Source organism: Spinacia oleracea, unplaced genomic scaffold, assembly GCF_020520425.1.
Source record: "Spinacia oleracea cultivar Varoflay unplaced genomic scaffold, BTI_SOV_V1 SOVchr0_035, whole genome shotgun sequence".
In the NCBI taxonomy this organism is placed as follows: domain Eukaryota; kingdom Viridiplantae; phylum Streptophyta; class Magnoliopsida; order Caryophyllales; family Amaranthaceae; genus Spinacia; species Spinacia oleracea.
This window is the reverse complement of record NW_026614363.1, coordinates 68,004-94,319: the sequence shown is the minus strand read 5'-3', so window position 1 is coordinate 94,319 and position 26,316 is coordinate 68,004. Positions and strand designations below refer to the sequence as shown.

Here is a 26,316-nt window from a genome sequence, read left to right as displayed (position 1 = left end):
TGGGCCATGTCGTGCCCTTGCTTACCTTTCTTGGGTCATTCTTACCTTGTTTGGGCCATGTCGTGCCCTTGCTTACCTTTCTTGGTCATGCCTTGCCTTGCTTGGGCCATGTCGTGCCCTTGCTTACCTTTCTTGGGTCATGCTTGCCTTGTTTGGGCCATGTCGTGCCCTTGCTTACCTTTCTTGGGTCATGCTTACCTTGCTTGGGCCATGTCGTACCCTTGCTTACCTTTCTTGGGTCATGCCTTGCCTTGCGTGGGCCATCACTAGTGGAAAAAATACCTGTTGAGGGGGGCATTTTGGGTTTATTGAGGCGAACAAGGCCCGCTGCGACAGACGTAGCTTCAACAGCTCAGTGATCTGTTGAGGCGGGCTTTGTTCGCCTCAACAGGTGATCTGTTGTGGGGGGCTTTCAAAAGCCCGCCTCAACAACCTCTACAGAAACGCGAAAAATAAGGACCTGTTGAGGGGGGCATTTAAGAAGCCCGCCTCAACAGCCTCCTCTGTTGAGGCTCACTTCTTAAATGCCCCCCTCAACAGGTCCTTATTTTTGCGCCATAAATTCATATGTTGTTGAGGCGTACATTAAAAGCCCCCTTCAACAACATTAATTTTTTTTTCCAAATTCTTTTAAAATATAAAATAGGCGGCAATAACCACAACTAGATATATACTCCATTGAGTATTGAAACCTGTACCCAATCAACACCAAAATAGCAAAGGTATGAATCTGCTTATCTTTGATAAATAAATCATTACATTAACTTCATTTATATTAACCCAAGAGAGCAAAGCGTATATATAGTACGTATGTTTACAATTTTTAAACACCTAGCTAGTCTAACAAATTACAACTAATATTAACAACTAAAGACAAAAGGCTAGAGAGCTAATCTAACAAATGTCTCTAATCCAGCCACTTAGGTGCCTTTAGATCATGCATTACAAACCTTAAGTAAGGTCGTGTTGACTTTCTTCCAATCGACTCGATCCCTAGCCTGCAAGTTGCATGGAAGGAAAATATATATGAGTACCAAAGTTTACACTCACGATATTGTCTTTACATTCCATTGAAGCATAAAATTAAAAGATATAGTTGCAGACTATAGAGATAATTAAGTACGTTGTTGACCTATAACGACCTGATGAGCCTTAAATGTGTATAAATAGATTTGAATGAGTTTTAGAAAGTTAAAACTATGCATATTAGTCATGTAATAAGAATCAAATGAGTCCTTAGGTTCTTTAGTTCAAAGTTGGGAGCGGAAATGTCATTTTAGCTCTAAATATGACCTATAACGACCCAATGAGCCTTAAATGTGCATACGTAGATTAGAATGAGTTTTAGAAAGTTAACAATATGCATATTAGTCATGTAATAAGAATCAAATGAGTCCTTAGGTTCTTTAGTTCAAAGTTGGGAGCGGAAATGTCATTTTAGCTCTAAATATGACCTATAACGACCCAATGAGCCTTAAATGTGCATAAATAGATTAGAATGAGTTTTAGAAAGTTAAAACTATGCATATTAGTCATGTAATAAGAATCAAATGAATCCTTAGGTTCTTTAGTTCAAAGTTGGGAGCGGAAATGTCATTTTAGCTCTAAATATGACCTATAACGACCCAATGAGCCTTAAATGTGCATAAATAGATTCGAATGAGTTTTAGAAAGTTAAAATAATGCATATTAGTCATGTAATAAGAATCAAATGAATCCTTAGGTTGTTTAGTTCAAAGTTGGGAGCGGAAATACCATTTTAGCTCTAAATTGTGTTCTTTCACTTAGTTCTTAATGCTAAAATCAGAATAAGTGTCTATATTTTTAGATGCACGGATGTATGCTTGGATTTCATGGAAATTCCTGATAATCATCCATGTCTCAGGAACTAACACCGCCAGGTTAAATAAACATATTGTACAATTCTGGTAATGCATAGCATTCTATTTACCATTTCATGTTCTAGGAACCGAACCACAGAAATCAGAAATAAAAACAGGATGCTAATTATGCTATTATTCAAAATATGCTCATGCAAGAACAAACACCTGAAAACCCTTGTATTTGATGAGCTCTTTCAGCCTGTCAACCACATAAAGCTGCCCTTCATCATCGAAGTACCCAAGATCTCCTGTATGTACCCAGCCTTGATTATCAATAGTCGACTTGGTGGCTTGTGGATTATTAAAGTAACCTGCAAATGACACAATAATGAGTACTACGTTGGGAAACTATAACCAAAACAGAAAACAGAACAACATTGTGCTTCACCTTATCTCATCGCAACAATTATCTAAGGCCATTAATATTAATGCATTTGCATATAAATGCGATTAAACTTGTAAAACTATTATTTGTCCACAACTTCACTTTTTCTTCTGTGTAAACGCTGGTTCTATCCATCTCAAAGCTTCATTTTTTGACCTAAAGTATACACTACTGTATAACCAAATATTAGTTGCATGTACAGCTTTCCAAGAACAAGAGCTAGACTGTAAACATATTATTTTTCGGAAACTGCCTAGCTTCTAAACATAGTTTTATTTATAGCTTCCCGGCATAAATCACACAATTCTGTAAACCTACCATTTAAGGTTTCAGATCATAAACATGATAGTAACTTTCCTAGGATCAAAGCAGCTCAGAGTAAAATGCTTACTGATAATCTTCAGTCTACGCAAACGAATATGATAAGGAAAATGTGTATAAAGTCCTTTTTCAATGGGAAAAACAGTAAAACTAATCATTACCTTTCATCATATTACGCGGACCCATATTTCACCCAGTTGCTTAGGATGTATCTACTTTAATTATCTGAGCTCAATACCTGCAACCAACATTCCAGTTGAGCCAGAATGTCGACCACCTAGTCTTGGGTGTTCTATAGAGATGACTCCACATGTTCCTGTCATACCGTACCCCTGAAAGGCACAATGTGAGTCGTATCAGAGAACAGTTTACCAAATAAACCCGCAAGCGCTAACCAAGACGCGAAAGTACATCCGTAAAGTAATACTAGTCAGTTCCATTAATAAGTAACAAGCTGCGGTAGATACTCTACTTCCAATTATCAAATCTTAAGAGTATTATCATCCACGAATTCATGATCATTCACCGTCATAAAAAGCCTAGACGTCTATAATTTCAATATTTCATCAACAGGACAACGTCAGGTGCTAAGTTGCTAACTGCGAAAGTTATACGGGGATTAAGTCAAATATCTATTCTACAAGGGAACACTTGACCTGTTAAAAAAATAAAAAAAACAAGGGAACACTTGACTACTTGAGATCCCTTGTGAAATTGAAAAAGATAATGTCTAAACAAAAATATTGAATCTTTTTATTTATCAAAGCAATCACATACTTCGTTGACCTTTGTTTTATAGAATTACACTATTCATGAAGAATCTTGACGTGTGCAACTAGTATGCATAGATTCAGAGTTGTTAATATTCTTGTAGGAAAAAGAATCATAAAATATAACAAAATCAAGTGAAGTCAAAGAATAACAAGAATTACTCTACTAAATAAACAATAAATAATGTATCATGGGAATATTCAAAGGAAATTTCCTCTTTTTCAGGCCATTAAAAGATAGAGAATTGTTAGAAACCATTTCATACTCATTAAGAATGTGACAGAAAACATCATAAACAATTCTTTAAAAATGATGAAAGAGAAATGTAGTTCAATATACCTGAACTATCATAGCCGGAGGCATAGTGTTAGAACACTCTGCATCATCTCCTTCCCCAAAGGCGCAGCCCCAGAACCAATCCGCTTCAAAGATGAAATATCATATTTCTTGACAGCACCATGCTTAGCCAATGCAAGCATAATTGGAGGAACAACCCACAATCTAGTAATCTTATACTTCTCAATAGCTTTTAACATCAACTCGAAATCAAACTTAGCCATACTAACAACTGTATATCCTTTCTGCAATTGAGCATACAAAATCAAAGCCAGTCCAAACACATGAAACATAGGAACCACACACAAGAACACATCATCGGTTTCGCCCTTGAATTCTTGATCACTTGTCATCATCAAAGACGCAGCAATGAAATTCTCATGAGTTAGTATAACACCTTTACTGATACCAGTTGTACCAGATGAATAGAACAATGCAGCAGTATCACTTTGTTTTATCAAAACCTTTTGAAATTCCACAGTAGACCCATTAACCAAATCATTGAAATATTCAACTTTAGAACTCGAATTTAAAACCCCTTTTCCCTTAGACCCTAGAATCAAAGCATACATATTAAGACCCTTAACTTGTCCCAAAGTTCTGGAACTGTGACAACTAATTTGGGCTTACAATCATCAACTTGTTTCTTAATCTCTGAAACTCTATATATTGGATTCACAGTAGTTGCAATTGCACCAACTGCAATAACACCCAGAAAAATTACAAGGTATTGGATAGAATTTGGGGCTAATAATACTAATTATTCGATCACTCAGTTAGAAAATACCTAACTTCTAATCAAGTTGAACCCTACAAAAATTTATCTGAACTAGAAAAACCACAAAAAATTAACCTAACTTCTATTTTGTAACTGAACAAGAAAAACCACAAATATCAAACCCTAATTTGTAAATTCATCAAATATTGGAATATTAGCCTAAATTCTCTGCATAATCAACTCATTATGCTCAACTAATTGAAGAGAAACTGAATTTTAAGAACAAGCAAAACAAGAATCAATTATAAACTAACCTTGACAGATATATTGCGTCACTGTGTGAAACAGAGTCAACCGAGATAGCTAGAAAGACGACGGTCGGCGGCGACTGTTATGGAAGAGGAGTCGAGGAAGGTGGTGGTGGAGCCGCGCGGTGAGGAGCCGGCAGAAGCGTTGGAAGGTTCTTGCAATTGATTTGTTCGAATAGAGATTTGAAGAGATTTGTACGTGTTATTGGTGAGAGTAACTTAATTGTTTTAAATTTTGTTTTGTGAATATCTATTGAAGCGAACAAAACGAAGCCCCCTTCAACAGGATGCTACCTATTGAGGCGGGCAACATAAAGCCCCCTTCAACAGGGTCTATAGAAGCGAACATAACAAAAGCCCGCCCCAACCTGTTAGTTAAACTTTTGACCCGCGTTGACTAAGTGGTTATTGAGGCTCACTTATATACGCCCCCCTCAACAAGGGGGCTACAACAGGGGTTTTTTCCACTAGTGCATGTCGTGCCCTTGCATACCTTTCTTGGGTCATGCCTTGCCTTGCTTGGGACATGTCGTGCCCTTGCTTACCTTTCTTGGGTCATGCCTTGCCTTGCTTGGGCCATGTCGTGCCCTTGCTTACCTTTCTTGGGTCATGCTTACCTTGTTTGGGCCATATCGTGCCCTTGCTTACCTTTCTTGGTCATGCCTTGCCTTGCTTGGCCATGTCGTGCCCTTGCTTACCTATCTTGGGTCATTCCTTGCCTTGCTTGGGACATGTCGTGCCCTTGCTTACCTTTCTTGGGTCATGCCTTGCCTTGCTTTGGCCATGTCGTGCCCTTGCTTACCTTTCTTGGGTCATGCTTACCTTGTTTGGGCCATGTCGTGCCCTTGCTTACCTTTCTTGGTCATGCCTTGCCTTGCTTGGCCATGTCGTGCCCTTGCTTACCTATCTTGGGTCATGCCTTGCCTTGCTTGGGCCATGTCGTGCCCTTGCTTACCTTTCTTGGGTCATGCCTTGCCTTGCTTGGGCCATGTCGTGCCCTTGCTTGCCTTTCTTGGGTCATGCCTTGCCTTGCTTGGGCCATGTCGTGCCCTTGCTTACCTTTCTTGGGTCATGCTTCCTTTGCTTGGGCCATGTCGTGCCCTTGCTTACCTTTCTTGGGTCATGCCTTGCCTTGCTTGGGCCATGTCGTGCCCTTGCTTACCTTTCTTGGGTCATGCCTTGCCTTGCTTGGGCCAAGTCGTGCCCTTGCTTGCCTTTCTTGGGTCATGCTTACCTTGCTTGGGCCATGTCGTGCCCTTGCTTACCTTTCTTGGGTCATGCCTTTCCTTGCTTGGGCCATGTCGTGCCCTTGCTTACCTTTCTTGGGTCATGCTTCCCTTGCTTGGGCCATGTCGTGCCCTTGCTTACCTTTCTTGGGTCATGCCTTGCCTTGCTTGGGCCATGTCGTGCCCTTGCTTACCTTTCTTGGGTCATGCCTTGCCTTGCTTGGGCCATGTCGTGCCCTTGCTTGCCTTTCTTGGGTCATGCTTACCTTGCTTGGGCCATGTCGTGCCCTTGCTTACCTTTCTTGGGTCATGCCTTGCCTTGCTTGGGCCATGTCGTGCCCTTGCTTACCTTTCTTGGGTCATGCTTACCTTGCTTGGGCCATGTCGTACCCTTGCTTACCTTTCTTGGGTCATGCCTTGCCTTGCTTGGGCCATGTCGTGCCCTTGCTTACCTTTCTTGGGTGATGCTTACCTTGCTTGGGCCATGTCGTGCCCTTGCTTACCTTTCTTGGGTCATGCTTACCTTGCTTGGGCCATGTCGTACCCTTGCTTACCTTTCTTGGGTCATGCCATGCCTTGCTTGGGCCATGTCGTGCCCTTGCTTACCTTTCTTGGGTCATGCCTTGTCTTGCTTGCGCCAAGTCGTGCCCTTGCTTGCCTTTCTTGGGTCATGCTTACCTTGCTTGGGCCATGTCGTGCCCTTGCTTACCTTTCTTGGGTCATGCCTTGCCTTGCTTGGGCCATGTCGTGCCCTTGCTTACCTTTCTTGGGTCATGCTTCCCTTGCTTGGGCCATGTCGTGCCCTTGCTTACCTTTCTTGGGTCATGCCTTGCCTTGCTTGGGCCATGTCATGCCCTTGCTTACCTTTCTTGGGTCATGCCTTGCCTTGCTTGGGCCATGTCGTGCCCTTGCTTGCCTTTCTTGGGTCATGCTTACCTTGCTTGGGCCATGTCGTGCCCTTGCTTACCTTTCTTGGGTGATGCTTACCTTGCTTGGGCCATGTCGTGCCCTTGCTTACCTTTCTTGGGTCATGCCTTGCCTTGCTTGGGCCATGTCGTGCCCTTGCTTGCCTTTCTTGGGTCATGTCTTGCCTTGCTTGGGCCAAGTCGTGCCCTTGCTTGCCTTTCTTGGGTCATGCTTACCTTGCTTGGTCCATGTCGTGCCCTTGCTTACCTTTCTTGGGTCATGCCTTGCCTTGCTTGGGCCATGTCGTGCCCTTGCTTACCTTTCTTGGGTCATGCCTTGCCTTGCTTGGGCCATGTCGTGCCCTTGCTTACCTTTCTTGGGTCATGCTTACCTTGTTTAGGCCATGTCGTGCCCTTGCTTACCTTTCTTGGTCATGCCTTGCCTTGCTTGGCCATGTCGTGCCCTTGCTTACCTATCTTGGGTCATGCCTTGCCTTGCTTGGGCCATGTCGTGCCCTTGCTTACCTTTCTTGGGTCATGCCTTGCCTTGCTTGGGCCATGTCGTGCCCTTGCTTGCCTTTCTTGGGTCATGCCTTGCCTTGCTTGGGCCATGTCGTGCCCTTGCTTACCTTTCTTGGGTCATGCTTCCTTTGCTTGGGCCATGTCGTGCCCTTGCTTACCTTTCTTGGGTCATGCCTTGCCTTGCTTGGGCCATGTCGTGCCCTTGCTTACCTTTCTTGGGTCATGCCTTGCCTAGCTTGGGCCAAGTCGTGCCCTTGCTTGCCTTTCTTGGGTCATGCTTACCTTGCTTGGGCCATGTCGTGCCCTTGCTTACCTTTCTTGGGTCATGCCTTTCCTTGCTTGGGCCATGTCGTGCCCTTGCTTACCTTTCTTGGGTCATGCTTCCCTTGCTTGGGCCATGTCGTGCCCTTGCTTACCTTTCTTGGGTCATGCCTTGCCTTGCTTGGGCCATGTCGTGCCCTTGCTTACCTTTCTTGGGTCATGCCTTGCCTTGCTTGGGCCATGTCGTGCCCTTGCTTGCCTTTCTTGGGTCATGCTTACCTTGCTTGGGCCATGTCGTGCCCTTGCTTACCTTTCTTGGGTCATGCCTTGCCTTGCTTGGGCCATGTCGTGCCCTTGCTTACCTTTCTTGGGTCATGCTTACCTTGCTTGGGCCATGTCGTACCCTTGCTTACCTTTCTTGGGTCATGCCTTGCCTTGCTTGGGCCATGTCGTGCCCTTGCTTACCTTTCTTGGGTGATGCTTACCTTGCTTGGGCCATGTCGTGCCCTTGCTTACCTTTCTTGGGTCATGCTTACCTTGCTTGGGCCATGTCGTACCCTTGCTTACCTTTCTTGGGTCATGCCTTGCCTTGCTTGGGCCATGTCGTGCCCTTGCTTACCTTTCTTGGGTCATGCCTTGTCTTGCTTGCGCCAAGTCGTGCCCTTGCTTGCCTTTCTTGGGTCATGCTTACCTTGCTTGGGCCATGTCGTGCCCTTGCTTACCTTTCTTGGGTCATGCCTTGCCTTGCTTGGGCCATGTCGTGCCCTTGCTTACCTTTCTTGGGTCATGCTTCCCTTGCTTGGGCCATGTCGTGCCCTTGCTTACCTTTCTTGGGTCATGCCTTGCCTTGCTTGGGCCATGTCGTGCCCTTGCTTACCTTTCTTGGGTCATGCCTTGCCTTGCTTGGGCCATGTCGTGCCCTTGCTTGCCTTTCTTGGGTCATGCTTACCTTGCTTGGGCCATGTCGTGCCCTTGCTTACCTTTCTTGGGTGATGCTTACCTTGCTTGGGCCATGTCGTGCCCTTGCTTACCTTTCTTGGGTCATGCCTTGCCTTGCTTGGGCCATGTCGTGCCCTTGCTTGCCTCTCTTGGGTCATGTCTTGCCTTGCTTGGGCCAAGTCGTGCCCTTGCTTGCCTTTCTTGGGTCATGCTTACCTTGCTTGGTCCATGTCGTGCCCTTGCTTACCTTTCTTGGGTCATGCCTTGCCTTGCTTGGGCCATGTCGTGCCCTTGCTTACCTTTCTTGGGTAATGCCTTGCCTTGCTTGGGCCATGTCGTGCCCTTGCTTGGCTTTCTTGGGTCATGCCTTGCCTTGCTTGGGTCATGTCGTGCCCTTGCTTGCCTTTCTTGGGTCATGCCTTGCCTTGCTTAGGCCATGTCGTGCCCTTGCTTGCCTTTCTTTGGTCATGCCTTGCCTTTCTTGGGCCATGTCGTGCCCTTGCTTGCCTTTCTTGGGCCATGTCGTGCCCTTGCTTGCCTTTCTTGGGTCATGCTTTGCCTTGCTTGGGCCATGTCGTGCCCTTGCTTGCCTTTCTTGGGTCATGTCTTGCCTTGCTTGGGCCATGTCGTGCCCTTGCTTGCCTTTCTTGGGTCATGGATTGCCTTGCTTGGGCCATGTCGTGCCCTTGCTTGCCTTTCTTGGGTCATGCATTGCTTTGCTTGGGTCATGTCGTGCCCTTGCTTGCCTTTCTTGGGTCATACCTTGCCTTGCTTGGGTCATGGGCATGTGTGGTGTCGTAGGGGGACCGACCATGCCCAACGGTGCCCAACGGTACCCACAAGAGAGTTTTAAGCCAACCTTGACCATGAAGGAAATAATGCCCTTGGTCCAAGTATGCATTCTATGTTAAGTCTAATAAATACGGTTCAGTATTAATTAACAAGTTAATAATTCAGTGAGATCAAGTGAGCTGAATGCCTAGCTAGAGGCCGCTTCAGTTCAAGTGGAATTAATGATATTAATCCACAGCTTACTCTTGACTGAACCCGTAGGGTCACACAAATAGTACGTAAACGGATCAAGTATTTAATGGCATTAAATACTCCATCTATGGATATTCGGAATCGACGGATCTTGGTTTCAGTGGGAGCTGAGATCGTCACAGGCAAGAAATGAATACTCCAGAAACGATGATATTGCCGGAAACGGAAATATGGATCGTATCGGAAATATAAATATTATCCAAGTCGTAGATGTTGCCGGAAACGGAAACATGGTACGTATCGGAAAATATTATCGGAAATGGAAATATTGCCAGAATCGGAAATATTGCCGGAAACGGAAATATTGTCAGAATCGGAAATATTATCGGAAACGGAAATATTAAATATTTGTTCGAAACGGAAATTAATTCCGGAATCGGAAATGTTAAATATTGTTCGTATCGGAAATGAATTCCAGAATCGGAAATTTAATCGGAAGCGTATCGTACGAATAAGCATCGGACGAGGCCTGCCGGACGAGGGCCCAGCACGAAGCCAGGCCATCGCCCAGCAAGCCAAGCGCGCCACACGAACAGCCAAGGCCACGCCAGGCCCAGTGCAAGGCCAGGCCGAGCAGGCCGTGGCAGCGCGCACAGCGCGAGCAGCGCGCGCAGGTGCTTGTGTGGGCTTGTAGCTCGCGTAGGCCTCGCTGCGTGGGCTGCTGCTCGCACGCACGCGCATGGGCGGCCCATCGTGGCTGCCGTGTGTGTGTGCGTAAGTGTTTGTGTTCATGCACGATTCCTAAAACTTGCAGAGTTCGGTTAATGATTAAATTCCTAATTCTATTTGATAAATTAATTAATTAGAGTTCTTGTAGGATTCTAAGTTTAATTAATTCGTATCCTAATAGGATTCCAATTCTCTTTCCATACCCCTATAAATATGTGGCCTGGGTTCACAATTTATAACGAGTTTTAAAAGTATTCAAAGTAAGTTTTTGAGAGAAAAATTCAGTCACACATCTTGCTCAAAAGTGCCGAAAATTCTAGTACCTTAAGGGCGATTCTAGTTGGTCAATCTTAAGGCGGATCCGGACGTGCTGTGGACTATCTACGGAGGGACGACACTTGGAGTCCTAAAGACTTGTTCTTGTTCGGTTCGGGCGCAGCTAGGGAGGGCACGCAACAAAGAGTATGCATCAAATTATGCTATATGATTATGTGTAAATAATATGTATTCCTGGGTTAATGGTTGTTTCCGCATGATTTATGTAATATCATATGTATCATAACCTAACAGTGGTATCACGAGCCCCTTATTATTTTCATAATCTAATTTGCATGAACATGGTTAAATATTACAAATTTGCAAGAATTAAAAGGGGTGATTAATTTTCGTAATTGTTAATTAATTGCAAATTGCGTTTATTTAATTATACGTACGCAGTTTTTCGGCAGTTTCTTCGTTACTCATCCAAATCGAGTGATTTTTGTGTCAATTCCGCATGTAAAAGGCATTCTAAAATTTTGACAAAAAAAGTATTTTTCTGCCGAACCCAGAATTCTCAAATTCGAAGCCTAACTATGACTTTTCGAAGGTTTTAGTTTTTCGAATGCAAAATTTCGTAAATTTAAGATGTTAAATTAAATATTTGCGATTCTTGTTGATAAATCTTGAATTTTTGATTGACCTACTGTATATGTTTAACAAGTTTGAATGCCTAGCCTTGTTAATTATGCAATCTAATTTGTAATTATGATTAATTTGTTGAAAATTAGAATAATTTAGAATTAATTTGATTTTCATAATTAATTATAATTTAATTAGAAACCTATGATTAAAAACCACCATAAAAATTGTAAATTTATGATAAATTTTAAATTTTTATGACCTAGACTTGAATCCATAACAATCGGAAATCAATTGAATAATAAATTTTCGATTTTTTCGCCCTAAAATTATGAAATTAATATTATTTATTAATTTGTCATTAATTTTAAATATAAATTTTAAATTTTTATGCGATTCGTTAATATAACTTGCACGCACAAAGCAATGGACGCTTCGTGTTACCCTTAAGGGGTGTTGTATAATGCGGGCATGCGACGACGAGCAAGGGAGCTCGTCGCCCGTGCGGCACCAATGCAATGAGCAAGGCATGGTGCACGAGCACAAGGCAGCAGCCCTGCCTCGTGTCGTGGGCCACGAGCTATGAACAAATGGGCATGGGCGAAAGGCAAGCCAAGGCAGTCGCGTGTGGGCAGCAAGCGAGCTGCGCCACAACGCGCACTGCCTCGCGCAAGAGCGCGCAGCCTCGCGCGCAGCGAGCGCAAGCTCGCGTGCCACGAGCGCTGCGCCCAGCGTTGCTCGCGCGCACAGCGAGCGATGGCTCGCGCGCACAGCGAGCTATGGCTCGCGCGCACAGCGAGCGATGGCTCGCGCGCACAGCGAGCGATGGCTCGCGCGCACAGCGAGCGATGGCTCGCGCGCACAGCGAGCGATGGCTCGCGCGCACAGCGAGCGCTGGCGAGCGCGCACTGCGAGCGATGGCTCGCGTGCGACGAGCGCTGGCGCGCGCGCAGCAAGCACCACAGCGTGCGATGGCTTGCGATGGAGATGCAGCAGCTATGCGACGAGCGCATGGGCTGCGCGCACATGGCCAGCGATGGCTGTGTGCGTGCGGCCCATGGGCGTGCGATGCGTAGGGTGTTTGCGTTGCGATTAGATCGTTTTGAATGTTTAATTTTAAAATTTCAGTTCACGTAATTTTAATTAATTTTAAAAATTAATAATTTAAATTATTTTCTTGGATTTTAATTTTGAATATTGTAATTATAATAAATTTTATTTATTCTAATTATTTTACTAAAATTAAAATCATGAATTAATTTAAATACGACTGAAATTAAATTAAACTTTTGGATTCAATTATAAATTTATACGAGCTTTAAATTTTAATTAAATTTGTATGTTTCCGGTTAGACTTGAAATACATTTTTATGTTTAAAATTAGTAAAGCATATGAATTTATTGGTTTGAGTGGGAGTCCTTTTAGTCATAAAACCTCTTGATTAGGTCTACAAATCCTTAAGGTTAAAACAACTTGATTAGAATTAATAAGGACTGAATAATTGATAGATTATTGGTGCCCTTGATTAATTGCTGCAAATGTTTACGTGATGCATAATGTGTTTTACTAACCAGCTATGTGGGCCATTCATGATAATGAATGGGTGAATGGTATATATATTGTATATGTACTGTTTTGCAGGTTATGAAGTGACTAGTATGGCCCAAATAGGATAGAAAATATGGTCTGCGTACCATTAATTTGAATGTAATTGGTCTAAAGTACCAAAGTTATTTTTCAATTCAAATATGGTCTGCGAACCATCAAATAGTTGTAATTAGTTATAGCTTATCCTATTTGAAGAAAATGGTGCCTCCGACGGAGATTTTCAAGACGGACTTTGAAGTCAAAGCTTCAAGATGAAGTCGGGCCATACTAGATCACATTTAATCTTATGCATGTTTTAAGTTATTTATTGCTTTTAAATATGTCTTAAAATGCATGAGATCAAAAACTTTATTATGTTGCATGATTAAGGATTTTAGTTCACTTAAAATCTAACCAACATAGTAAGAGCCTTAAGTTCCAAACTTAAAAATTGAGTTAAAAGGTGCCATGCCAAAATATACACTTGCTTGGATATCCTTTACATCAATCTAGTAATAGTTTTCGCTCAGCGAGGTGTTACTTATTGGTCCTAAAGGGGCAAGGTACACAAACAATTGTGAGTACATGTTAGTTTTGGTGAAACTCAACGATATAAGTAAGGAGTCCTTTTATGTCGTGGCAAAATCGATAGGTTTACCTAATAAGTTCTTAGACGTACCTATCAACCAAGAATAGTTTCTAGACTATTAGCAAAAGGCTTTTGCTTACCTAAGATGTTCTAGGATTAAGTCGACAAACTGTGCTTAGTTCTTCAATGATTTTAGGATCTTGGAATCATTTTATTCACACCTGCCGGAACACATAACTTGAATAAAATGCTTAATAAACATTGAATTATGCATGTATGCTAGAATTTAAGTTTATTAAGAGAAACTGTGAATGGTTATTTATTTGTTTATTCTTTTCAATTGTAGTTTTTAATATGGCAAACAACAATTCATTCAACATTCGATCAATTCTCGAAAAGGAGAAGTTGAACGGGAAAAACTTCCTTGACTGGCAAAGGAACTTGCAAATAGTTCTTATGCAGGAAGAAAAGGAGTATGTCCTAGATGAGGCGATGCCCGAAGCTGCAGGCGACGGGGTCACTCAGGCAGCCCTCAATCGTTGGATTGATGCCAACAAGGATGTGAAATGTCTAATGCTCGCCACCATGAGTGCGGATCTGCAGAAAACGTTCATCAACTCAGATGCTTTCACAATCATCAGTGAGTTGAAGAACATGTTCCAAGATCTGGCTCGAGTCGAAAGATTCGAGACTCATAGGCAAATTCTTGAGACCAAGCTTAAGAAAGGCGAGCCCGTAAGTCCACATGTTCTCAAAATGATTGGACTCATTGAGAATATGAGTCGGCTGGATCAGCAATTTTCTCAGGAAATGGCTATAGACACCATCCTCCATTCTCTTCAGAGCGGGTATGATCAGTTCAAACTGAACTACAGTATGAATAGTCTGGACAAAACGCTCACTGAGCTTCACGGTATGCTGAAGACCGCTGAAAAGACGCTCAAAAGTGATAAGCAGGATGTGCTTATGGTGCGTGGGGGCAAGTTCAAGAAATCTGGAAAGAAGAGGAATGCTAAGAAAGGTGGCAACAAGGCCAGCCCAACTAAGCAAACTGGCGCCAAATCTGTAAAGAGGAAGGTCAGTCAACCCACTTCTGAATCCGAATGCTTCTACTGCAAGAAGAAGGGGCATTGGAAGAGAGATTGCTTGAAGCTAAAGGAAGATCAGAAGAACGGAACAGTCGTTCCATCTTCAGGTATCTTCGTTATAGACTGTATACTTGCTAATTCAACTTCTTGGGTATTAGATACAGGTTGTGGCTCACACTTATGATCCAATCCACAGGGACTAAGAAGAAGTAGAAAGTTAAGCAAGGGTGAAGTCGACCTACGAGTGGGAAATGGAGCACGGATTGCTGCATTAGCTGTAGGAACTTACTATTTGTCGTTGCCCTCCGGGCTAGTTTTGGAACTGGAAGAATGTTTCCATGTTCCAAGTCTTACTAAAAACATCATTTCAGTTTCTTGCTTAGATGCTAAGGGATTTTCCTTTTTAATAAAAGACAATAGTTGTTCGTTTTATTTTAAAGAGATGTTTTATGGATCTGCTAGATTAGTCAATGGACTTTATTTATTAGATCACGACAAACAAGTATATAACATAAATACCAAAAGGGCCAAAAAGGATGATTCAGATCTCACCTATCTGTGGCATTGTCGATTAGGCCATATAAACTTGAAACGCTTAGAAAGACTTCAAAAGGAAGGAATTCTAGAACCATTTGACTTAGAGGATTATGGTAAATGCGAATCATGTTTACTTGGCAAAATGACAAAGCAACCTTTCTCTAAAGTTGGAGAAAGAGCAAATGAACTATTGGGTTTAATCCATACAGATGTATGTGGACCAATGAGTACAAATGCTAGAGGTGGTTTCAGCTACTTTATCACTTTCACTGATGACTTCAGTAGGTATGGTTATGTCTACCTAATGAAGCATAAGTCTGAATCCTTTGACAAATTCAAGGAATTTCAGAGTGAAGTAGAGAATCAATTAGGCAAGAAGATTAAGGCACTGCGGTCTGACAGAGGCGGTGAATATCTGAGCTATGAATTTGATGACCATCTGAAAGAATGTGGAATTCTATCAGAATTGACTCCTCCTGGAACACCACAATGGAACGGTGTGTCGGAACGGAGGAACAGAACCTTGCTAGACATGGTCAGGTCAATGATGGGTCAGGCCGAACTTCCATTAGAATTTTGGGGACATGCACTAAATACAGCTGCACTCACAATAAATAGAGCTCCGTCTAAAGCTGTCGAAAAGACTCCATACGAATTATGGTTTGGAAAGCCTCCAAATGTGTCTTTTCTTAAGATTTGGGGATGTGAAGTATACGTCAAACGATTAATTTCAGACAAACTTCATCCAAAATCTGACAAATGTATCCTTGTGGGCTATCCAAAGGAAACAAAGGGGTATTACTTCTACAATACATCTGAGAACAAAGTGTTTGTTGCTCGAGATGGTGTCTTTTTGGAGAAAGATCACATTTCTAAAATGACAAGTGGGAGAAAAGTAGACCTCGAAGAAATTCGAGTCGAACAACAAACTCTAGAGAATGCTCAAGATGACATTCAGGATGAAACTCAGAGATCTTTAGAAGAATCTGGTGAGAATCATGGTCAATCTAGAAATGTTACCCCGCGTAGATCGCAAATATATAGATCTCAACCGGAAAGGTACTTAGGTATTTTGACGAACGAGAGCTATGACGTTCTATTACTTGAAAGTGATGAACCTGCGACTTACAAACAAGCTATGACGAGCCCTAGCTCCAAGCAATGGCAAGAAGCCATGCAATCTGAATTAGACTCCATGTCTGAAAACCAAGTATGGGATTTGGTCGATTTGCCAGATGGCTATCAAGCCATTGGAAGCAAATGGGTTTTCAAACTGAAAAAGGACAAGGATGGGAAACTTGAAGTTTTCAAAGCTAGATTGGTTGCAAAAGGTTACAGGCAAGTCCACGGTGTGGATTACGATGAAACTTTTTCACCAGTTGCAATGCTAAAGTCTATTCGGATAATGTTAGCAATCACTGCATATTACGATTACGAAATATGGCAGATGGATGTCAAAACTGCTTTCTTAAACGGCGTTTTAACAGAAACTGTGTTTATGACACAGCCTGAAGGTTTTGAGGATCCAAAGAATGCTAAAAAGGTATGCAAGCTAAAGAAGTCAATCTACGGATTGAAGCAGGCATCCAGGAGCTGGAATATACGTTTTGATGAAGCAGTCAGTGACTTTGGTTTCATCAAGAACGCAGACGAATCTTGTGTATACAAGAAGGTCAGTGGGAGCAAAATTGCTTTCCTAGTATTATATGTCGACGACATATTACTTATCGGAAATGACATTCCTATGTTGAACTCTGTCAAGATTTGGCTTGGGAAATGTTTTTCGATGAAGGATCTAGGAGAAGCACAGTACATATTGGGCATCAAGATTTACAGAGATAGATCTAAAAGGATGATTGGACTTATTCAAAGCACTTATATCAATAAGGTGCTTGATAGGTTCAAGATGGCGGACTCCAAGCGAGGCTACCTACCCATGTCTCATGGAATGACTCTAAGCAAGACTCAGTGCCCAAAAACACTCGATGAGCGTAGACGAATGAATGGGATTCCATATGCATCATTGATTGGTTCAATAATGTATGCTATGATATGTACACGCCCGGATGTTGCGTACGCACTCAGTGCTACGAGCAGATACCAGTCAGACCCAGGAGAGGCGCATTGGACTGCTGCCAAGAACATTCTGAAGTACCTGAAAAGGCACAAAGATGACTTCCTGGTCTATGGTGGAGATGATGAATTAATTGTTAAAGGCTATACGGACGCAAGTTTCCAAACCGACAAAGATGATTTCAGATCACAGTCTGGGTTTGTCTTCTGCCTCAACGGAGGAGCAGTAAGCTGGAAAAGTTCTAAGCAAAGCACCATTGCGGATTCTACAACTGAAGCGGAGTACATTGCTGCACATGAAGCAGCAAAGGAAGCTATATGGCTAAGGAAGTTCATAGGTGAACTTGGTGTAGTCCCCTCCATTAAAGGACCAATAGCCTTGTATTGTGACAATAACGGAGCTATTGCACAGGCAAAAGAGCCTAGACACCACCAGAGAGTCAAGCATGTACTTCGTAGATTTCACCTTCTACGAGAGTTCGTTGAAAGAAAAGAAGTCGAGATAAGCAAAATTGGAACTGATGACAACATATCAGATCCATTAACTAAACCTCTGCCGCAAGCGAAGCACAACTCGCACACTGCAGCTATGGGAATCAAGCATATTGGAGAATGGCTTTGATGTCTCTATTTAATGTTTTAAAGTTTTAGAGTTTAAATCTTTGCAAAACATTATTGGTTAATCATTCACAATAAATGAAAAGAATTCCTTTTTCCATTTAATTTGTGGTTTATTAAATGATGAGTCCCTTCAATTTGACGATATATTCAAGATAGACTGTCAGGACCAGTCCTGTGACGAAGAAATGTCTATCAAGTGAACTTGAATGTCAAAGGTTGAAAATGGTCCCTAGTCGGAGTTTTCTATAAAATTGGACGCATAGAAAACGTTAGACGATTAGAATGCAAGATGACTAGTAGTTCTGTTTCTTGAACTATGTGGACATGGCAATGTCATAATCATTTGCATAGATACTTACTTTGGGAAGATTAGTATCGGACAAGACCTATGAAACTTTACTGTAAGAGATGAAAATCTGTCATAAGTAAATTTCATTAAATTATTAGACACTAAATCCTCAATACCTGAGTGATTTGAGATTACTTGTTTGAGAACTGGTTGCTTTGACGTTGACCAACCGTCGCACCGTAAAAGGAGGCTATAAAGGCAACGCTCAGGTAATCACCTATCAAACGAAGTCTAATCTCAAGATCGCAAGATTGGGATTGTCCTCCCATAAATCGGGATGAGATGCTTAAAAGTTGTACAAGGCCACTCGGAGAGCTAGAAACTGTGAAATGCATGGCCGTGCTCGGATGAATCATAGGCTATGATTATCTGTTTATTTGATCAGTTGAACTCTGAAACCGAGGAACACCTCTGGACATAATAAGGATGACAACTCTTACCTTATGTTCAAGAGCAAGCATCGAGCGACAAAGGAATTAGGAAATGCACACTTGTCCCTAAGGACAAGTGGGAGACTGAAGGAAATAATGCCCTTGGTCCAAGTATGCATTCTATGTTAAGTCTAATAAATGCGGTTCAGTATTAATTAACAAGTTAATAATTCAGTGAGATCAAGTGAGCTGAATGCCTAGCTAGAGGCCGCTTCAGTTCAAGTGGAATTAATGATATTAATCCACAGCTTACTCTTGACTGAACCCGTAGGGTCACACAAATAGTAAGTAAACGGATCAAGTATTTAATGGCATTAAATACTCCATCTATGGATATTCGGAATCGACGGATCTTGGTTTCAGTGGGAGCTGAGATCGTCACAGGCAAGAAATGAATACTCCGGAAACGATGATATTCCCGGAAACGGAAATATGGATCGTATCGGAAATATAAATATTATCCAAGTCGTAGATGTTTCCGGAAACGGAAACATGGTACGTATCGGAAAATATTATCGGAAATGGAAATATTGCCAGAATCGGAAATATTGCCGGAAACGGAAATATTGTCAGAATCGGAAATATTATCGGAATCGGAAAATAATTCCGGAAACGGAAATATTAAATATTTGTTCGAAACGGAAATTAATTCCGGAATCGGAAATGTTAAATATTGTTCGTATCGGAAATGAATTCCGGAATCGGAAATTTAATCGGAAGCGTATCGTACGAATAAGCATCGGACGAGGCCTGCCGGACGAGGGCCCAGCACGAAGCCAGGCCATCGCCCAGCAATCCAAGCGCGCCACACGAACAGCCAAGGCCACTCCAAGCCCAGCGCAAGGCCAGGCCCAGCAGGCCGTGGCAGCGCGCACAGCGCGCGCAGGAGCTACGTGGGCTTGTAGCTCGCGTAGGCCTCGCTGCGTGGGCTGCTGCTCGCGCGCACGCGCATGGGCGGCCCATCGTGGCTGCCGTGTGTGTGTGCGTAAGTGTTTGTGTTCATGCACGATTCATAAAACATGCAGAGTTCGGTTAATGATTAAATTCCTAATTCTATTAGATAAATTAATTAAATTAGAGTTCTTGTAGGATTCTAGGTTTAATTAATTTGTATCTGAATAGGATTCCAATTCCCTTTCCATACCCCTATAAATATGTGGCCTGGGTTCACAATTTATAACGAGTTTCAAAGTATTCAAAGTGAGTTTTTGAGAGAAAAATTCAATCACACATCTTGCTCAAAAGTGCCGAAAATTCTAGTACCTTAAGGGCGATTCTAGTTGGTCAATCTTAAGGCGGATCCGGACGTGCTGTGGACTATCTACGGAGGGACGACACTTGGAGTCCTAAAGACTTGTTCTTGTTCGGTTCGGGCGCAGCTAGGGAAGGCACGCAACAAAGAGTATGCATCTAAATTATGCTATATGATTATGTGTAAATAATATGTATTCCTGGGTTAATGGTTGTTTCCGCATGATTTATGTAATATCATATGTATCATAACCTAACAATGTCGTGCCCTTGCTTACCTTTCTTGGGTCATGCTTACCTTGCTTGGGCCATGTCGTGCCCTTGCTTACCTTTCTTGGGTCATGCTTACCTTGCTTGGGCCATGTCGTGCCCTTGCTTACCTTTCTTGGGTCATGCCTTGCCTTGCTTAGGCCATGTCGTGCCCTTGCTTACCTTTCTTGGGTCATGCTTACCTTGCTTGGGCCATGTCGTGCCCTTGCTTACCTTTCTTGGGTCATGCCTTACCTTGCTTGGGTCATGCTTACCTTTCTTGGGTCATGCTTTGCCTTGCTTGGGCCATGTCGTGCCCTTGCTTACCTTTCTTGGGTCTTGCTTACCTTGCTTGGGCCATGTCGTGCCCTTGCTTACCTTTCTTGGGTGATGCTTACCTTGCTTGGGCCATGTCGTGCCCTTGCTTACCTTTCTTGGGTCATGCTTACCTTGCTTGGGCCATGTCGTACCCTTGCTTACCTTTCTTGGGTCATGCCTTGCCTTGCTTGGGCCATGTCGTGCCCTTGCTTACCTTTCTTGGGTGATGCTTACCTTGCTTGGGCCATGTCGTGCCCTTGCTTACCTTTCTTGGGTCATGCTTACCTTGCTTGGGCCATGTCGTACCCTTGCTTACCTTTCTTGGGTCATGCCTTGCCTTGCTTGGGCCATGTCGTGCCCTTGCTTACCTTTCTTGGGTCATGCCTTGCCTTGCTTGGGACATGTCGTGCCCTTGCTTACCTTTCTTGGGTCATGCCTTGCCTTGCTTGGGACATGTCGTGCCCTTGCTTGCCTTTCTTGGGTCATGCCTTGCCTTGCTTGGGCCATGTCGTGCCCTTGCTTACTTACCTTGTTTGGGCCATGTCGTGCCCTTGCTTACCTTTCTTGGTCATGCCTTGCCTTGCTTGGGCCATGTCGTGCCCTTGCTTACCTTTCTTGGGTCATGCTTGCCTTGCTTGGGCCATGTCGTGCCCTTGCTTACCTTTCTTGGGTCATGCTTACCTTGCTTGGGCCATGTCGTACCCTTGCTTACCTTTCTTGGGTCATGCCTTGCCTTGCTTGGGCCATGTCGTGCCCTTGCTTACCTTTCTTGGGTCATGCCTTGCCTTGCTTGGGACATGTCGTGCCCTTGCTTACCTTTCTTGGGTCATGCCTTGCCTTGCTTGGGCCATGTCGTGCCCTTGCTTACCTTTCTTGGCTCATGCTTACCTTGTTTGGGCCATGTCGTGCCCTTGCTTACCTTTCTTGGTCATGCCTTGCCTTGCTTGGCCATGTCGTGCCCTTGCTTACCTATCTTGGGTCATGCCTTGCCTTGCTTGGGACATGTCGTGCCCTTGCTTACCTTTCTTGGGTCATGCGTGCCACGAGCGCTGCGCCCAGCGTTGCTCGCGCGCCCAGCGAGCGATGGCTCGCGCGCACAGCGAGCAATGGCTCGCGCGCACAGCGAGCGCTGGCGAGCGCGCACTGCGAGCGATGGCTCGCGTGGACGAGCGCTTGCGCGCGCAGATAGCACCACAGCGTGCGATGGCTTGCGATGGAGATGCAGCAGCTATGCGACGAGCGCATGGGCTGCGCGCACATGGCCAGCAATGGTTGTGTGCGTGCAATGCGTAGGGTGTTTGCGTTACGATTAGATCGTTTTGAATGTTTAATTTGAAAATTTTAGTTCACGTAATTTTAATTAATTTTAAAATTAATAATTTAAATTATTTTCTTGGATTTTGATTTTGAATATTGTAATTATAATAAATTTTATTTATTCTAATTATTTTACTAAAATTAAAATCATGAATTAATTTAAATACGACTGAAATTAAATTAAACTTTTGGATTCAATTGTAAATTTATATGAGCTTTAAATTTTAATTAAATTTGTATATTTCCGGTTAGACTAGAAATACATTTTTATGTTTAAAATTAGTAAAGCATATGAATTTATTGGTTTAAGTGGGAGCCCTTTTAGTCATAAACTCTTGATTAGGTCTACAAATCCTTAAGGTTAAAACAACTTGATTAGAATTAATAAGGACTGAATAATTGGTAGATTATTGGTGCCCTTGATTAATTGCTGCAAATGTTTACGTGATGCATAATGTGTTTTACTAACCAGCTATGTGGGCCATTCATGATAATGAACGGGTGAATGGTATATATTGTATATGTACTGTTTTGCAGGTTATGAAGTGACTAGTATGGCCCAAATAGGATAGAAAATATGGTCTGCGTACCATTAATTTGAATGTAATTGGTCTAAAGTACCAAAGTTGTTTTTCAATTCAAATATGGTCTGCGTACCATCAAATAGTTGTAATTAGTTTTAATTATAGCTTATCCTATTTGAAGAAAATGGTGCCTCCCACGGAGATTTTCAAGACGGACTTTGAAGTTAAAGCTTCAAGATGAAGTCAGGCCATACTAGATCACATTTATCTTATGCATGTTTTAAGTTATTTATTGCTTTTAAATATGTCTTAAAATGCATGAGATCAAAAGCTTGATTATGTTGCATGATTAAGGATTTTAGGTCACTTAAAATCTAACCAACATAGTAAGAGCCTTCAGTTCCAAACTTAAAAATTGAGTTAAAAGGTGCCATGCCAAAATATACACTTGCTTGGATATCCTTTACATCAATCTAGTAATAGTTTTCGCTCAGCGAGGTGTTACTTATTGGTCCTAAAGGGGCAAGGTACACAAATAATTGTGAGTACATGTTAGTTTTGGTGAAACTCAACGATATAAGTAAGGAGTCCTTTTATGTCGTGGCAAATTCGATAGGTTTACCTAATAAGTTCTTAGACGTACCTATCAACCAAGAATAGTTTCTAGACTATTAGCAAAAGGCTTCTGCTTACTATAGGTTTAGCAAGGGCAAGGGCAAATTCGATAGGTTTACCTAATAAGTTCTTAGACGTGCCCTTGCTTACCTTTCTTGGTCATGCCTTGCCTTGCTTGGCCATGTCGTGCCCTTGCTTACCTATCTTGGGTCATGCCTTGCCTTGCTTGGGCCATGTCGTGCCCTTGCTTACCTTTCTTGGGTCATGCCTTGCCTTGCTTGGGCCATGTCGTGCCCTTGCTTACCTTTCTTGGGTCATGCTTACCTTGTTTGGGCCATGTCGTGCCCTTGCTTACCTTTCTTGGTCATGCCTTGCCTTGCTTGGGCCATGTCGTGCCCTTGCTTACCTTTCTTGGGTCATGCCTTGTTAGGTTATGATACATATGACATTACATAGATCATGCGGAAACAACCATTAACCCAGGACAACATATTATTTACACATAATCATATAGCATAATTTAGATGCATACTCTTTGTTGCGTGCCCTCCCTAGCTGCGCCCGAACCGAACAAGAACAAGTCTTTAGGACTCCAAGTGTCGTCCCTCCGTAGATAGTCCACAGTACGTCCGGATCCGCCTTAAGATTGACCAACTAGAATCGCCCTTAAGGTACTAGAAAATTTCGGCACTTTTATGAGCAAGATGTGTGTTTTAATTTTCTCTCAAAAAACTCACTTTTGAATACTTTGAAACTTGTTATAAATTGTGAGCCCTAGCCTCATATTTATAGGGGTATGGAAAGGGAATCGAAATCCTATTCAGATACAAATTAATTAAACCTAGAATCCTACAAGAACTCTAATTTAATTAATTTATCAAATAGAATTAGGAATTTAATCATTAACCGAACTCTGCATGTTTTAGGAAACGTGCACGAACACAAACACTTGCACACACACGCACGGCTGCCACGATGGGCCCCATGCGTGCGCGCGAGCAGCAGCCCACGCAGCGCCCGCGCGCGCTGTGCGCGCTGTGCAGCCTGCTGGGCCTGGCCTTGCGCTGGGCCTGGCGTGGCTGTTTGTGCGGCGCGCTTGGCTTGCTGGGCGATGGCCTGGCTTCGTGCTGGGCCTCGTCCGGCAGGCCTCGTCCGATGCTTATTCGTACGATGCGCTTCCGATTAAATTTTCCGATTCCGGAATTCATTTCCGATACGAACAATATTTAATATTTCCGATTCCGGAATTAATTTCCGTTTCGAACAAATATTTAATATTTCCGTTTCCGGAATTATTTTCCGATTCCGGTAATATTTCCGATTCTGACAATATTTCCGTTTCCGGCAATATTTCCGATTCTGGCAATATTTCCATTTCCGATAATATTTTCCGATACGTACCATGTTTCCGTTTCCGGCAACATCTACGACTTGGATAATATTTATATTTCCGATACGATCCATATTTCCGTTTCCGGCAATATCATCGTTTCCGGAGTATTCATTTCTTGCCTGTGACGATCTTAGCTCCCACTGAAACCAAGATCCGTCGGTTCCGAATATTCATAGATGGAGTATTTAATGCCATTAAATACTTGATCCGTTTACGTACTATTTGTGTGACCCTACGGGTTCAGTCAAGAGTAAGCTGTGGATTAATATCATTAATTCCACTTGAACTGAAGCGGCCTCTAGCTAGGCATTCAGCTCACTTGATCTCACTGAATTATTAACTTGTTAATTAATACTGAACCGCATTTATTAGACTTAACATAGAATGCATACTTGGACCAAGGGTATTATTTCCTTCAGTCTCCCACTTGTCCTTAGGGACAAGTGTGCATTTCCTAATTCCTTTGTCGCTCGATGCTTGCTCTTGAACATAAGGTAAGAGTTGTCATCCTTATTATGTCCAGAGGTGTTCCTCGGTTTCAGAGTTCAACTGATCAAATAAACAGATAATCATAGCCTATGATTCATCCGAGCACGGCCATGCATTTCACAGTTTCTAGCTCTCCGAGTGGCCTTGTACAACTTTTAAGCATCTCATCCCGATTTATGGGAGGACAATCCCAATCTTGCGATCTTGAGATTAGACTTCGTTTGATAGGTGATTACCTGAGCGTTGCCTTTATAGCCTCCTTTTACGGTGCGACGGTTGGTCAACGTCAAAGCAACCAGTTCTCAAACAAGTAATCTCAAATCACTCAGGTATTGAGGATTTAGTGTCTAATAATTTAATGAAATTTACTTATGACAGATTTTCATCTCTTACAGTAAAGTTTCATAGGTCTTGTCCGATACTAGTCTTCCCAAAGTAAGTATCTATGCAAATGATTATGACATTGCCATGTCCACATAGTTCAAGAAACATAACTACTAGTCATCTTGCATTCTAATCGTCTAACGTTTTCTATGCGTCCAATTTTATAGAAAACTCCGACTAGGGACCATTTTCAACCTTTGACATTCAAGTTCACTTGATAGACATTTCTTAGTCACAGGACTGGTCCTGACAGTCTATCTTGAATATATCGTCAAATTGAAGGGACTCATCATTTAATAAACCACAAATTAAATGGAAAAATGAATTCATTTCATTTATTGTGAATGATTAACCAATAATGTTTTACAAAGATTTAAACTCTAAAACTTTAAAACATTAAACAGAGACATCAAAGCCATTCTCCAATATGCTTGATTCCCATAGCTGCAGTGTGCGAGTTGTGCTTCGCCTGCGGCAGAGGTTTAGTTAATGGATCTGATATGTTGTCATCAGTTCCAATTTTTCTTATCTCGACTTCTTTTCTTTCAACGAACTCTCGTAGAAGGTGAAATCTACGAAGTACATGCTTGACTCTCTGGTGGTGTCTAGGCTCTTTTGCCTGTGCAATAGCTCCGTTATTATCACAATACAGGGCTATTGGTCCTTTAATGGAGGGGACTACACCAAGTTCTCCTATGAACTTCCTTAGCCATATAGCTTCCTTTGCTGCTTCATGTGCAGCAATGTACTCCGCTTCAGTTGTAGAATCCGCAATGGTGCTTTTCTTAGCACTTTTCCAGCTTACTGCTCCTCCGTTGAGGCAGAAGACAAACCCAGACTGTGATCTAAAATCATCTTTGTCGGTTCGGAAACTTGCGTCCGTATAGCCTTTAACAATTAATTCATCATCTCCACCATAGACCAGGAAGTCATCTTTGTGCCTTTTCAGGTACTTCAGAATATTCTTGGCAGCAGTCCAATGCGCCTCTCCTGGGTCTGACTGGTATCTGCTCGTAGCACTTAGTGCGTACGCAACATCCGGGCGTGTACATATCATAGCATACATTATTGAACCAATCAATGATGCATATGGAATCCCATTCATTCGTCTACGCTCATCAAGTGTTTTTGGGCACTGAGTCTTGCTTAGAGTCATTCCATGAGACATGGGTAGGTAGGCTCGCTTGGAGTCCGCCATCTTGAACCTATCAAGCACCTTATTGATATAAGTGCTTTGACTAAGTCCAATCATCTTTTTAGATCTATCTCTGTAAATCTTGATGCCCAATATGTACTGTGCTTCTCCTAGATC

General features: G+C 42.6%; 1 pseudogene; it reads right to left on the bottom strand.

Moving 5' to 3' along the window:
* Positions 1–1,803: 1,803 nt before the first annotated feature.
* On the bottom strand, positions 1,804–4,659 carry LOC110798887 (probable CoA ligase CCL7; annotated as a pseudogene).
* Between the last annotated feature and the right edge of the window lie 21,657 nt (positions 4,660–26,316).